The sequence below is a fragment of the Oratosquilla oratoria genome, chromosome 32 (assembly GCF_046742065.1).
Source record: "Oratosquilla oratoria isolate Oo_2021 chromosome 32, ASM4674206v1, whole genome shotgun sequence".
Classification (NCBI taxonomy): Eukaryota; Metazoa; Arthropoda; class Malacostraca; order Stomatopoda; family Squillidae; genus Oratosquilla; species Oratosquilla oratoria.
In genome coordinates, this window is record NC_134808.1 from 28,477,791 (window position 1) to 28,488,986 (window position 11,196).

The window sequence follows — 11,196 nt, forward strand, 5'->3', positions numbered from 1 at the left end:
GATATGCCTCAATTTTCTTCCTGTAAACTGTGTGACTTGCCCAATGCAAATAACCTTCAGCATTATTGCCTTGAATGCCCTGCAGTAACAGATTTAATCCCCCATAGAGAGTCTGTCATTGATGTATGTAAATACTTGCTTGCCGATAACCATTTAGAAACACTACTCTTACGTCACCCACACTTTGGTGGGTGCTAACTATCGCTGTACGACGTAATAATTCTCATGTATGATCTTGTCCACGACTGTCTCAATTATATCAATGTCTCTTATATCATGACTGTGATATTGTACATACTTTTGTTTTGTATATACTGTTGACTGTGATTGTTTTATACATGCTGTTATTACCACTGATTATATACCGTGTCTTCCACCACTGTGTCCCAACCTCTGAAATTTTGTACGAATTGCCACCTCAGTCGAACAGCGTGTCCTATGAGTCACGATCCTCATGTAAATAGCTAATTACCTATGTACTAGGCTTGCCGCTCTTTGAGCGTAATAAAATGATTCAAACAAAAAAATGATGCTGTGATCCATGGAAGGGAGTGGATTGGGGATGGGGGGTGAGGGAGTAGGTGTGGAAAATAATTTCACGCAGCCCGTGTGTGGGAGTGGGTTTTATGCCTTTATATATATATAGATAGATAGATAGATAGATATAGACATATATATATATGTATATATATGTGTGTGTGCGTATATATATATATATATATTATGTATATATATACTATATATACATATATATATATATATATATATATATATATATATATAGAGAGAGAGAGAGAGAGAGAGAGAGAGAGAGAGAGAGGTTTTTAAGATTTTTCTCGCCTCTCAGGCCGTATAAAAAAATAAATATACAACCCCGTGAGCTCTTTCTGGTTCTCATCCATGAAGAGTAAATTCTAAAAGGAGAAAAAGATACCCAAAATTTTTCATTCACCACGTAGTTCTAAACTTATCGTACACACACAATGTGAACACAATGTCGCAACCACTACACAATTCCACCACTATACTAACATACATTACGCTTTTTTCCACCTTAACGGAAGGAAGGCTGACTGCAACCCGGCATGGCTGCGAGCCATGGTCCTGGAAGCTACAAGGTCCATCACACACACGCCCCACCCCAACACCCTACCCTAGCAAGCTTGTGCAACACGGATGGCTCTGTGGACCCCTTCACGGGAAAGTGTGGCGCGGTTTTTCAACCGCCGATAGGGGTGACAGCGCTATGGAGAGTGAGTGACGGAAGCTCTACTCTTCAGACGGAGTTTGCTGCCATCTCCAAGACCCTGGACCACGCTGTCTCTGCTGAGCAGGGGACAGTCGTGATTTAAAAAGACTCAGGAAGTCCTATTGACGTTATCCGGTCCGGGAAGACAACGAATGACGTCTACTTAGCGACATCAATCAAGCACTCGCTGCACCTCCTGGAACAACATGGAAGGTCTGCAACATTTCATTGGATCCCCAGTCACATCGGGATTCCAGGGAACACTATTGTGGATGATGATGCCAAGGCAGCGACGAGGTTCTGCACAATCACAGTGCCCCTGGCATTCACAATCACACAGATCAAGGGCGTCACCAGCAAGAAGGCTAGATTAATGGCCAGGGCCAACCACAAGAGCAAACTTCATACTTCGGAATCAGTGCTGTGGTACTGCCTCGTCACTAGGCGCGAGGCACTCCACCTGCCTCCGGGTAGAAAGGTGGAATCTACCGTCCACACGATCCGCCTAGGACATCGCTGTGGGCGGCAAGTTCACCGTGCGGGAAGAGACGATTACGAACGCTACAAACTCTGTGGGACCAAAGTGTAACAGCTCCTCTACCACTACCTGTTAGAATTGGGTAGAGCCACAGCGATTCTTCGCTTAGGTCTTAGTCCGCCACTCAGCGCGGCAGGGATGACGCGCCACCTCACTGTCTCCCCTCCTGAGGCAACCCTCAGCTTCTTGGGGGCACGCTCTCCCTCTGGCGCCGCCTGTGGTTGAGGAGTATCCCCCTCCTCTGAGATCAGGGCACCGCCACTAATAACAGTGGCATTGCGTGGACAACAATCCGTGTCTATGAACTGTTCCGAACCACCTGCAAGGTTAGGGTCCGGGTAGGTACTACCCCCCCCAAAAAAAAAAAAAAAAAAAAAAAAAAAAATTATATATATATATATATATATATGTATGTATGTATATACTTCGTAGTGATGTCATCGTTGATCTAATCTTTCCTTTCACGTTCTTCTGTCGAGATGTCATGGGAACACAGATAATATAATCAAGGTTTATTTTCACGAAAGTAGCAGTTCTCGACAAGACTGACGAATTAAACACCATGTGAGGACGGAGCCTTTATTTGTACGACGTTTCGCTTATTACAGCTTTTTTCAATTACTTGAAAAAGCAGTAATAAGCGAAACGTCGTACAGATAAAGGCTCCGTCCTCACGTGGTGTTTAACTCGTCATAATCAAGTTTACCAACTTGCGCCTGCGCTCACAGAAAAAAAAAATGCATGACGCCAAGGAACGTATGGGATCCAATATTCAGAGGCTGTGGGGGATGTGGAGAATGGTTGGCATTTATAATCGATTTTGCTTTGTTTGTAGCTTGGTAAAGGTTCCAGAGGGGTCATCTCTCGGCTCCTCAGCTTGTACGGAATAACATTTTTAAGAGATCAAGTACGTGGAGTCAGGACGTTTTTAGATGCAGGTGGAGAACCCAGGTGAGTCGATTGTCAGGGATCAGACCTACAAGTCAGGTTTGTACTACCACTGAAAAGATAGCGTTATCTAAGTTTATTGAGGGTGAATCTCCGCAGTAGAGTCATCTATAGAAGTGCACAGTGGCTGGTTTTGAGGTGGAAAAACCGGAATCGGTGGTCTACGGCCCATTGTTTTACTCGTGTTCTTTGGAGAAAGCGATAGGTATGAGCAGACAGGTTCCAACGCAGAGCAGAGTTAGATCATCAACGTGTAAGATAGCTGTTATTTTGGGAGTAATTTGTTCGTGTATGTCAATGATTCCTGTGCCAAAAAGAAGGATGATGAGAATGGTTTCTCTGAGGACGCCTTTCTGTTGGATATGTGGAGAGAATATAGAATGAGTAATAAAATGTTCGATGATTTAGGAACCAGGATTTGGAACTGGGGAAAATTCTATGGAATCCTATACGGAAACGTTTGCGTTGGATCCATCATTTCCAAGCTGTGCTATATATAATTTCTGGACAAGAAATACAGTGTATACGTGTTGCTTGTTGGTAAATGCAAAGAGGATGTCTGGAGTGCTTCGGCCTATTCGTAAAAATTATGAGATAATGACATTCCAGCTGCTAAGAGAGTCGGAATGAAACTTTTTAAGAATTTGCAGTCAATTTGTGAGAGCAATCGAGAGGTGGATATATGGGGGAAGTTTGGTGTCTTCCTGGTTTGAAGAAAGAAGCGATGATAGTTTCTCTGCAGGTGGTTGGGAAGGTGCCTTCCGTCCACATTTGGTTGAAGATATTTCCCACAAAAATTTTGTCTTTAGATATATGTGTTGTAGTGTATGTTGTCTCAGCCTAGGACTGTTTTTGCAATTGGAAAGAGAGGTATGATATTCTGTTTCTGTGAATGGTTGCTTCCAGTCCTGAGAGGCGTGAGGTGTAAAGTCTATCGAAGACTGTAAACCAAGAGATATTAATTTGGATCCGAGGTTCGTGTGACTGGATGTCGAGTGTTTCGGCCACTTCGGAAAGAGAAAATACTGATTAGCCATTAATTTAGAGAAAAGGGGAAAAGTATGATTTTTTTTATCTCTCTCTTTCTGTATTTTGGAGAAATAGTCACTGGTGTATGTCTGGTAGCAGTGACTATTCAAAGACTCGGTGCATCATTGGGTGTTCAGGGGTCTCCTACGGATAAGCGGGATTCTTGTGAAGATTATATTATTGACTTGATACCTGGCTTATATTCTATAGGATAGAGGGTGCTATAGAAATATGGAGGAGGCGTATCCAGCTTATATCCTGTTAATTCAGGAGTGAGGCAAGGGTGTGTTAGCACACAAATATTTTTCAACACCTGCATGAACTGAATATTGGACAGAGTTGTCGATTATGTTGCAGAGCATGTATTGGGAACACTAAAGTCACTAGCCTTGTGTTTCTTGACGCTGTCCTTCTCGCGAAGTCGTTGGAGGTTCTTGGTTGCAGCTCTCGAGTCATCGCACAGGAAGGTGAGACAGCTTAGACTTCAGGTCTTCAGGACCAAGACCAAGGTCCAGTAGCCTGGTGGCATACTGTATGACACAGTTCAGTCTATTTATGCATATGGCGAGGACATTGCTGCACTACGAGCCGGCATTTCAACTCTGGTAAGCGAGAAGATGTGTGTGTGTGTGTGTGTGTGTGTGTGTGTGTGTGTGTGTGTGTGTGTGTGTGTGTGTGTGTGTGTGTGTGTGTGTGTGTGTGTTACCCATAGAACGGGCCATAACAGAGTTCAGAGCTCTCATCTGAAAGGGTAACAACTGTCGATCACGAGTCCAACAAGTGATCTAAGACCGTGGTAAACCACGCGATCTTTTGATGGAGTTCATATTGTGCCACAGCGCATAGAGCAAAAAGGATGGCCTTGCATTGATTTCAAAGGAAGCCAACGCTAGAAAGCCACATACTCTTCAATTCAAAAAAGTATAAGTATCCCGATCACAACTCCTCCTTCATCTTATATAATCGTATCAGATTTACGAAGTACGCTACAGGCAGTTGCTATTCCCGCCACACACTGATCCACAAAATCTATTCGTGGGTCATCCAAGACCCCATTCAAATAGGTATCCTTCTGCCGAGTTCCGTCTCAGGTTTGCACGCCAGCAACGAACGAGATGACAAGAAGGCTCAACAGATGGCATCCACCCCTTTTAATGCCTCCACTCCAATACCAGTAAAAGATCATTCCTCCAATCAACAATGCTAAACAAAGACGTTGGGAACAAAATGCAACAAATCTAGAAACAATCAAGCCCCACATACATACATACATACTCGTAGTTCTTCAACATAACCGACGTTTTGAAACAGCACTAATACACCTAAGAACAGGACACTCCCGTTTCACACTCGGCCACTTCATGACAGGAAATGATCCTCCCACCTGCCAATGCAAATTTCCCTCATTATACCACAAAACTTCTAGAATCCACGATTTACACAACAATCCGCAGTAACCACCAACGGTCATGTAATCAAACAGCAAAGAGCGCCAAATATTGGGTGACAAAACGGCAAACACCATCTCTACACATCTAAAAAAGAAAAAAGAAAATCCTTATCCAAGTTATGAACACCGACTAACTAGACATCAACAGATGCCAGGTAGATGATATCTGTCAGTCGAACATGAAATATTAGAAACGTTTAGCACGGTAATGGCGAGATTGTGCACAAGGATAAAAGCGTCAGTAAATCACAGTCCATATCAACCGATTTCATGATTTAAGAGGAAATCAGTTTAAGGAAAGAAATATTACATTTTACGCTGAATAGAATGAATAACTAAATAAGTAGATAAATGAATAGATATATGAAATAACATAAAATAGAATAGATCAGGGGGGAAAAGAAAAACGCCACAAACTTTGAGGACGTAGATTTAATGTAACATTGAATTAAGTAAAACTCTATCACTAAACATCAAAAGATCTTGTACTACCAAGGGAAGAAGAATCGTAGGGTATGGGAAGGAATAGATTGAGGAAAGGTGGCAAAAAGGAGGGCTAAATTTTTTTATTTATTCATTTTTGTATGAAAATATATACGTACTCGGGAAGGACTTAATACATGTCTTCAAGACTTTCAAGGGAATCTAGAAAAAAAAAACATTAAATACTAACCAGAGATGAAATAATGGCTTAAAGGGCGTATATTCGAACTATAGTTGGATGAAATAATTTTTCCAAACGCACTTGAATGAAAGAATTACCGCACATATGAAGGAATTTTGAATATTTTGAAGTTTTACGGTTTAGTTAGATAAACACCCATGCAATATGTAATATCTGTCACTTGTTTTGTTTTATTTTCCCTGTTTTTGTATATAATTTATATACATTTTTTCTACGCTCGACCTTGTTATGAACCGAAAATTCTCTTGTTGCCATTGTAGTCCGCTGCAGTTTTATTCAGAATACAGCTGAGTTGAAATAAGCAATGAAATTCTACCGAAGTGGGTAGAAACAGCTTCACCGGCCGCGTGGTTAATGAATGGAGTGAAGTTTCTATGGATGCGGTCATCTGTTGGAAAGCTGAAAGTTTTAACTGCTTCGGTGAGGCTGGCACTTTTTCTTTTTATCATACAGTGGCTGCCAGAAGGCTATTTCGTTCATCTCAGTGACATCACCCCCGCCCCGACCACCTTCGCATCGGGTAGCACTTTTACTTTCATTCTGCTGTCGTTATGGTTTCTTTTTCTTGCTTTCTTTGTTTATTTTTTCCTCTCCGTGGCACCCCCGAAGTTAGATAAGCATCAAAACAATATGGTGTAATTTTTTTTTTTTACGTAATTTCTATTTCCCATGCATATGTTTATTTGCCCGTTCATTTCTTTGTTTACATGTTTATTTCCATGTTCATTAACCTACCTATCTGGCTTCGTAATGTTTTGAAATTAATTTACCTTTTTCGACATTTACTATTGTAAACGTAAATATACAACAACCATTTTTCTTGTTTACAGGTTCTACCGCACTGCCGAACTGCCAAGGTTACGCTGCATTTCCAGTGCCAGGAAGTTGGTGGGATCGTAGTGTCGCTGACATTCAGCCACAACATACTACGCATCTCGGCCTGTTTTGGTAATGTCTCACACCTCAGGACCTCGGCATACCGGCGCATTCACTTCCTTGACCACATGATCCTTCATTCCTCGATCACTTGTTTGACATATGTCACCTGCACAAGTCCTAGTGGTTTTATAACTATATTACCTTTCGTTCAACAAAGAACTTATGTAAGCTTAATCATAATACGAGAACACATCCTCGAGAAAATACCTTTCGGATGGTTCGTACTTGAGTGACCTTTGAATTTCCATTTTTTTCCCCTTCGGAGAGACGACCACCCTAGCCCTGCCCTTTGTAAAAGTCAGAGGGACACATCACTACCAGTACAAGGTCAGGACCCACGCCCATCACAACAGCTGCCAACCAGAATATCAAACACGCTTATCGCGCAGAAAACTGCGCCCTGGAACAATCGGTAACCTATACAGAAGGTGACGACAGAATATTTATTATCCGCACGTGCACAAATACTGTTTACGCATTCACAGTCAGTGAACTACTCTGCATATACAGTAAATATAATGCTCATTACTGCACACACACACGACCGTTTATCAACAATCCGAATTCGAACCTCCCCCGTTGCTAAAAATTTTAGCATCGCTACACTGCAAGCCGGCACTCCAAGTCTAGTGGGCAAGGAACTGTGTGTGCATGTGTGTACGTGTGTGTGCGCGCGTGTGTGTGATTCACCATTATCTTGGATCGCGTGTTGGACTCGTGATCGACAGTTATTTCCCTCCCTAAAGAGAGCTCAGAGCTCATATACGACCGATCTATGTGTGTGTGTGTGTTTAAAGTCACAATATCACCTAGAGATCGGGTCTTGTAAGAGATCTAAGCTCTCATACGGGAGGGTAATAGCTGTCGACCACGAATCAAACACATGATCCAAGGCCGTTGTGAATCTCTCTCACACATACATATACCAACGGCTTTTTCCTCCTTACAAAGGAGGTAGTCAAAAAACAAAGGCGTAAAATCCACTCCCGCCCATTCCATCCCCACACCACATACTCCACTCCCACTCATCCCCCCTCCCTCCCTCCCTCCCTTTTATCTTGGCTCCTCCTGGATGGCGGGTCATCCCTGCATCTCGCCCAATGCCCTGGTTCAGAAGCAAATGATATAAAGATACATTTTTCTATACAGATATTTAAACTCCTGGAATAGCTAGACATTATTGCAGCCCATACTAATACCATAAGTGAATTTAAACCTAAATACTATGGATGTTGGAGAAAAGGAGACGGGACATCCTGTGTAGAATTTCTTTCCGGTATATCATAATGATGTATATACACTTAGGGAAATACAACACACACAATTGTGTATTATGTATCCCCCTGGTAGGGAATGTACTGTCATTTTTATTTATTTATTATTATTATTATTTTTTTTTTTTTTTTTTGTATAGGTAAATATTGGGTCGCCTCCCCGCCTGATCAAGGCTGTTGGAAACCAACGCGACAAAACCCGCATCGAGTCCTTGGAATCGAACTCACGACCATCATGCTTACGAGTTTAATACTATATCCACTTGACTACCGGACAAATTAACTCTCAACCCAAGAGTATAAATACTAATGAATTAATCAGTTAATTAATTCTTTATTTAATGTACAATCAAATTTTAATGATGGTGACGGAGATGGGTTTCTTTTTATGTATATTTCATTTAGTTCAATATAAGTTAAATACAAATAAATATATAATAATAGGGAATATTGATTTCCATGATGGTACTTCGGGTTATGAAATAATTTTCGTACAAAAAATTGCATAATATATATATATATATATATATATATATATATATATATATATATATATATATATATATATATGTGTGTGTGTGTGTGCAGTTAAAAACGACAGCAAACTCTGCATACAAGAGAACCTACTCCCTTATTTCTTATATATATATGTATATATATATATATATATATATATACATATATATATATATATACACCGTATTATTATTATTACTTATTGTCTTATATTATAATTTTTCTTTTACTTTATTTGTCATTACATTTTTTCCGCATCCGACCTAGTTATGGACCAAGAGATTTGTCGGCATGCTCCGCCTCTGTAATCACACACACACACACACACACACACATATATATATATATATATATATATATATATATATATATATATATATATATATATATCACAGAGAAAATGTATGCACATTTGTGAATAATCACGAAGAACCCATAGTCGGAATAAAAGGAAACGTATTGGAAAGTATAACTTCTATATTTCGGCTAATAGCTATAGCCCTCTTTAGGGCTCTTCGTGATTATACAGTATATATATATATATATATGCTGGTACATTGTGACAAGTTGATGAAGGTGGAAAAAGAAGTCACGGGTCTAATTCAGAGTTCCTGAGTTTATTCCTGACCGGTTTCGCTCTGTGCTTCTTCTGAAGAAGCATAGAGCGAAACCGGTCAGGAATAAACTCAGGAACTCGGAACTAGACCCGTGACTTCTTTTTCCACCTTCATCGACATACATACATATATATATATATATATATATATATATATATATATACATACATATATGGTTTAACGTCACACACTTCCTCCCTATTGGGAGGCTAGGACGGTGCTCCTCACAGAGGGCTTTGTAGTGTGGAATTTAATGAGCTATGCCTTTGGTTCAACTTCGTCTGTGGCAGGATTCGAACCGCCTTCACCTCGACCTTCGCTGCAAGTAACGACGCCCTAGCGCGCTCAGCATATATATATATATATAATCAGCCATCCTGAGTCCACTGCTAAACAAAGACCTCCTTCATAGCATTCCATGATTCACAGCTCTCCAGCCTCTGCCACATCATTCCTGCAAACTTCTCAATCTCATCTCTCCACCTTCTGTCTGGTCTCTTCCATGCTTCCCATCTCATGGCGTCCACTCACTAACACACATGCTCCATTGCTCATCAGTTGTTTGCACTAACTTCCCTGTCCAATTCCATTTCCTCTTACCACTTCCACAATATATTTCACTCTATTCTGCTCTTACCCAACTTGCTCTCCTTTGGTCCCTCAGTGTTATTCCTATCATTGATCTTTCCATTTTCCTCTGTGCAGTCCTTAACTTTGTTTCCACTTCCTTCATCAATTTCCAAGACTCACACCCATGGATCATTGATGGCAGAATGCATTGATTGTAAAATTTACATTTCAAACATAACAGTAGACAGCCTCTCAGGATTTTATTATATTTACCACTTTCCAACCAATTGTAATAAGTCTTTTTATTTCATTACCATGATCTTTTGTTATTTACACCATCGGCCTAGATAATTATACTCTTCAACTTCTTCATTGATTATAATCTCTTTACTTTGAACTTTTGTGTTGAACATTACTTTGGTTTTACCCCTATTCATTTCTAACCTACTTTGAGACATTCCTTGTTCAGATCACTCAGCATATCTTGCAAGTCTTCTGCTCTTTCTGAAATAAGAATAATGTCATCTGCAAATCTTAGGTGGTTCAAATATTTGCCATTAATCTTCAAACAAGCTGTAAATAATCTGGGCGAAATGGTATCACCCTACCATACTTTCTCAATCTTAATCTTTTCTGTATCTTTAAATAGTCAAATTATAGTGATATCTTTTGCATAAATCTTTTCTAAAACCCTTACGGTCTGTTCGTTTGTACCCTGCTTTTGTAACAAGTTTAGTATTGCTATTTGTTCTACTAAGTCAAAGGCCTTCTATTTCTTGTAATCTACAAAAGCTAGAGAGGTATATTGTATTCTGTCGTTTTCTTGATTAGTTGGCTCATCGCCTGCAGATGGTCTAGTTAATATCTGCTCCTAAAGCCTGCCTGTTTTCTGTTTCCACTTAAAACTCGACTTAGTCTATTTGTAAGGATCTTTGAGAATATTTTTTATACAATTGATAGCAAGCTAATCAGTTGATAGTTACTAAGGTCCTTCTGGTCTCCTTTTTTATGAAGAAAAATCACTATAGCATTGTACCAGGATACAGGAATGCTTTCTTGATGTAATCACTGGTTGTACAACTGAGCTAACTTAATATGAACTTCCCCATAGTCTTTCAAGAGATCTATTAATATACCATCTACCCCAAGTGCTTTTCCTCGTTTCACATGTTTAAGAGCAAATCGTACTTTTGTAATCTCTGGTACATTATTAACATCTACAGATGAATTTACCGACTCAACTCCATCTTCAATGAGTAAAGCTCTTGGTAAATTTCTTCTCTTTTTACCATTCTGTCTGCATTTAATTTTTTACCATTCTGTCTGCATTTAATGATTTCTCCATTTCTATCTTTCAAACATATCATTTGCTGTCTTCCTA